This window comes from Gymnoscopelus braueri, assembly GCF_963280865.1.
Source record: "Gymnoscopelus braueri genome assembly, chromosome: 5".
Lineage (NCBI taxonomy): Eukaryota > Metazoa > Chordata > Actinopteri > Myctophiformes > Myctophidae > Gymnoscopelus > Gymnoscopelus braueri.
In genome coordinates, this window is record NC_137606.1 from 49,443,941 (window position 1) to 49,449,333 (window position 5,393).

The 5,393-nt window shown below is 34.7% G+C and overlaps 1 long non-coding RNA gene across 1 annotated transcript; it reads left to right on the plus strand.

Moving 5' to 3' along the window:
* Window positions 1–1,916: 1,916 nt before the first annotated feature.
* LOC308084939 lies at window positions 1,917–4,034 on the plus strand. The gene is made up of 3 exons (XR_013933129.1): window positions 1,917–1,969; window positions 3,730–3,794; window positions 3,903–4,034. It is a non-coding gene; the product is annotated as an uncharacterized lncRNA (long non-coding RNA).
* Window positions 4,035–5,393: the final 1,359 nt, after the last annotated feature.

The window sequence follows — 5,393 nt, forward strand, 5'->3', positions numbered from 1 at the left end:
GAGCCCTACCATCACTCGGCGTAAGGTCGGCGTCAGGTCGCTAAGGTCGCGACGGGGTGTCAGGTCGGCATCAGGTCGGCGTCAGGTCGCCACTTTATCAACCGCAACAGCCACAGCTACAAGTGCAAGTCCACCTACTGTAACCACAACAATATCTCAGGCGACCACAACTCCAACAACCACAAACACGGTAAGGAATAAATACCAGTGTTGGTAAAAGTACTAACACTCTTTATTTAAGTAAAAGTTTCAAAAATGCAATGAAGAAATTCTCTGTTACAAGTAAAAGTCCGGAATTCAAAATGTACTTGAGTAAAAGTACAAAAGTATTGGTATCAAAATGTACTTAAAGTACCAAAAGTAAAAGTACTATTTTTGCAGAGTGTCCCATTTCACAAGTTCAAAATGTATAAAAATTACTGTTGAAAATAACAGATCTACAAGTGCACAATGCGTCGCATCGTGACGCATTGTGAGCTTGTAGATCTGCTATTTTCAAATGGCTGAAATATATATAGGGCTGAAGTCGTTAGCGTGTGTTGTAGTAATAATCAAAATCTACAAAGTAACTAGTAACTAAAGTTTTCATGTAATTGTAGTGGAGTAAAAGTACAATATTTGCCTCTGAAATGTAGTGGAGTAGAAGTAAAAGTACTGAAAATTGGAAATCTCCAGTAAAGTCAAAAATAAATACCTAAAAATTGGACTTAAGTACAGTACTTTAGTAAATGCACTTAGTTAATTTACACCACTGATAAATGAAATACAATATAATTATGTATGTTAGCTAAACAAATTAAATACCTAAATATAATTGAATTGCAAACTAGATTGCCCTTCCCTCTTGGGAAATTACCATAACATTGTTCTACTAAAATACAAAGATAACGTATTAATACAAAATAAACAAAAAAATATAAATAATAATTTCAATGTTTGTAATTAACTACCTCCTGCTTTACTGTCATTAAGTGTTGTATTCCTTTCAAAGTTATAATTAATACAAACACTAATCATAATTAATGTCAAATAAGAAAAGACAATAACAGGATTGACATGATCATTGTCTCAGTACAATGTTACTGATTTAGGCTTCGACAGTCAAAACAAATCCTACAGAAAAGTCACAAATCTAAAAGCACTTACAAATGATAAACATATTGAGCCAGACATTTGAGGGATCCTCTATTATCTTCTTTAATCAGTGGTGGAAAGTAAGTATATTTACTTAAGTACTGTACTTAAGTACAATTTTGAGGTATTTGCACTTTACTTGAGTATTTCCAATTTACAATACTTTTCCTTCTACTCCACTACATCTCGGATCCAAATATTGTACTTTTACTCCACTACAATTATTTGAAAACTTTAGTTACTAGTCACTTTGCAGTTATAAATTAATACATCATAAAACATACATTAACCACTTCAGGAAAACGTATTAGTGACTAGTTACTAGTTACTTTTCAGATATAAATGATTACATTATAAATCATACATTAACCACTTAAGCCCTATTTTATACATAGGCTATTTGAAAACAGCAACGTGTGGCATCGCGACGCGTTGTGAGCTTGTAGATCTGCTATTTTCAAAAATGTTAGTACTTTTACTTTTGATACTTTAAGTATATTTTCATACCAATACTTTTGTACTTTTACTGAAGTAGATTTTGAATTCCGGACTTTTACTTGTAACAGAGTACTTCTAAATTGCAGTATTGATACATTTACTTAAGTTGAACATTTGAATACTTTTTCCACCACTGTCTCTAATACATTTCCATTTTCAGATCTCAGCAGCAACAACTGTTGCAAGTCCAGACACCACCACAGCAGCAACTGATCCTCCACAAACAGTTGTGGGCTTTCTTATACTAGACTTTAAGATCAAACGTGAATTCATCCCAGAATACAACGATCCTACCTCAGCCGAATACCAAGAGCTGGTTGCTAATATCACAGCAGAGGTAAGTAACCACAGGTTAATTTTAAATTTATTTTTTTCTCTCCATATATATATATATATATATATATATATATATATATCTGCTGTCCAGCACGAACCTGCTAACTCCAAAACGCTCATTGTTCAGGAAAGGGAAAAACAAAATATAAGTTTTTCAGGAAATGAAGAAAACCTTATATTTTTAAAACAAAGCAATACTGCCTCATCAAAGTTGGTATAGTGACTTTATATATTGTCAGATACTTGCATGTGTCATTATATTATCAACACTTTACCCAAATCCAGCGCTTAGTAAAGTTAGTAGTTTCAAACGAGCAGAAATCAAGCTGAAATGGAGTTAGGTGTCCAAACAACAATAGCTCCACTCGCTGCTGAGGGAGGTTTCAAAAGGGCACAAATTCCCAAAAGCTAACAATGGATCTCCAAGCTCACAATGCATCACAACAACGTGTGAATTAATGCCCTGATGCTTCATGACACTTATTATATAGGCCTACAATAATAAACAGGACTTTAAATATTACAATAACTTCTGCAAAGAGGTAGTAGAACTAGCGACAGAAATGCTATGAACGCCTTTCTTCTTGTCACATTGCTCTCCTCATTAAACACTTTATAGATTTTAGAAATACATGTATAATGACTTGTTTTCATAACATTAGCGTCAGTGCTAAGTTTGATAAACAGGTACACTGCATAGTTTTAACAGTTTTACGGGGAGCTTGTTTATGTGTTTACGTGTCCTCGCTGACTGCGCAGCACGCTCTGCTCATGCTGTTAAAAGGCAGCACTGGAGAGGAGAGGGGGGGGGGGTTGTTGTTTGAGGATCTAATGGAGTTGGGAGTTTTTGTCAGAGACGCTTTTTAATACTTTTCATCGGTTCAAATGTTTAGATTTTTTTACACAGACGTAAAGGGTGTTCAATAGCGTTGATTTATGAAAAAAATTAGAAAAAAAGATGAAAATGGAGTTAGCTGGTTTGTCCTGGACACCGACGACATACAGAGAGAGAGAGAGAGAGAGAGAGAGAGAGAGAGAGAGAGAGAGAGAGAGAGAGAGAGAGAGAGAGAGAGAGAGAGAGAGAGAGAGAGAGAGAGAGAGAGAGAGAGAGAGAGAGAGAGAGGAAATACTCTGTTACAAGTAAAAGTCCGAAATTCTAAATTTACTACAAAAGTATTGGTATCAAAATGTACTTAAAGCACCAAAAGTAGAAAGTACTCATTATGCAGAATGTACCATATTACCAGTTTTCAAATGTATACAAATCTATTGAAAATATCAGATCTACAAGCTCACAATGCGTCGCGATGAGCTTGTACATCGGCTATTTTCAAATGGCCAAAATATATATATAGGGCTGAAGTGGTTAATGCAGGGGTCTTGTAGATCTGCTATTTTCGGCAAAGGGGTTTGGTGTAGAGGGGGGAAAAAGAGCAAACCAAGTACATGTTTTCTACGTTTTTGAAGTGCTGTCAAACAAGTCTATGAAGCTATCTGTGATATCTATGAAAAAATTTAATCTGCAACACAATTCTATACAATATGTAATGGGGGTCCCTGCTTCATCTCTTTCTCAGCTAAGTTGAAGACCCCTGGGTTATGTTTTCCAAATCTAATAATCCAAATCTACAAAGTAGCTATTAACTAAAGCTCAAGTACAATACTTGAATAAATGCACTTAGTTACTTTACACCACTGGAAATATTATCTTATGGATTACATGAACAATACCAACAATATATTTGTTTTCTTATTCTTTAGCTTAACGAAGCATTCAAAATGTCGTATCCAACGACTTTCCTGGAGCTCTTTGTCGTACAGTTAACGTAAGTAGTTTCAATATTCTCTAACACTCTTGGACACGTATATGACATACTTCAAGTCTGAAATTAATACCAATACTATTACTAACTCACATCCTTTTGTATCAACAGGCCGGGTTCTGTCAATGTACAAGCAAATATGACCTTCATCAACCCATATGTGGTTCCTAATGCCACCCATGCAGTGAATTCACTCGAAACAGCTATCGATATGTCAGTTGTATTCCTTGATATCGAGCCGGACACTATCACAGCAGGTTAGTGTCCTTCTCATGAAATCACACCACTGTTTGTTTTAATGGGGAAATATGACCTGAAAATCAGTGGTGGGGAAAGTACTTAAATGTTTTACTTAAGTAAAAGTATCAATACTGCAATGTACTCTGTTACAAGTAAAGGTCCGGTCATCAAAATATACTTGAGTAAAAGTACAAAAGTATTGGCATCAAAATGTTCTTAAATACCAAAAGTAAAAGTACTAATTTTGCAGAAATGTCCCATTTCGTTTTCTAAATGTATTGAAATCTTTTGAAAATAGCAGATCTACCAGCCCACCATGCATCGCGATGTGACACATTGTGAGCTTGTAGATCATCTCTTTTGAAATGGCCAAAATGCTGAAGTGGTTATTGTATATATTTTGTAATAGTAATCAAAATGTTCAAAGTTACTAGTAAAAGTATTGAAAATTGGAAATACTCCTGTAAAGTAAAAGTGTACTTAAGTACAGTACTTGAGTAAATGCACTTAGTTACTCTACACCACTGCTGAAAATAAGTGTTTTTTCCTGTGATTGCAGGTACCCCAAATGCAAATCCAACTGTAGCACCGACAACAACAGCGACAATAACAACTGTAGTAACGCCGACTACCCCAGCAGCACCTTTAGCACTGACAACTGATGCAACATCATCAAAATCCAATGGAGCAACAACCATGAGAAGACCCCTAGCACTGACAACTAATGCAACATCATCAAAATCCAACGGAGCAACAACCATGAGAAGACCCCTAGCACTGACAACTAATGCAACATCATCAAAATCCAACGGAGCAACAACCATGAGAAGACCCCTCAATGTGTTCACATTACTACTCTTATCATTTGCCTACACTGCATTAAACAGCCAATGGCTGTTGTAGAGATGGAATACAAAATCGAAAGAAGATAGTCCACCTGAGAGCACTACAGTCCGTTGACGCTTTTAAAAGGGGACTAAATACCTTTATTTTTAGGCATTTGTCTAGATGGACTAACTGTGTATAGCTGACCTTTGACCTGAATTTGATTCATTTCACTGTTTTTTTATTATTATTATTATTATTATTATTATTATTATTATTATTGTTATTATTATCATCATTATTATTGTTTTAATAGGTTTGACTTTGAGATTTGGTTCAAATATAAAGTGTTAGAAATACAATTTATTATTATTATTATTATTATTATTATTTTTTTATTTTTTTATTAATCCCTTGTCATCAAGATTATTAACAATATTTATTTTAAGATTGTATATATTTTTTTTTAAGTTTGTTTTTTTGGGAGGCTTTTACGCCTTTATGGATAGGACAGTAGGCCGATAGGCGAGAGATGGG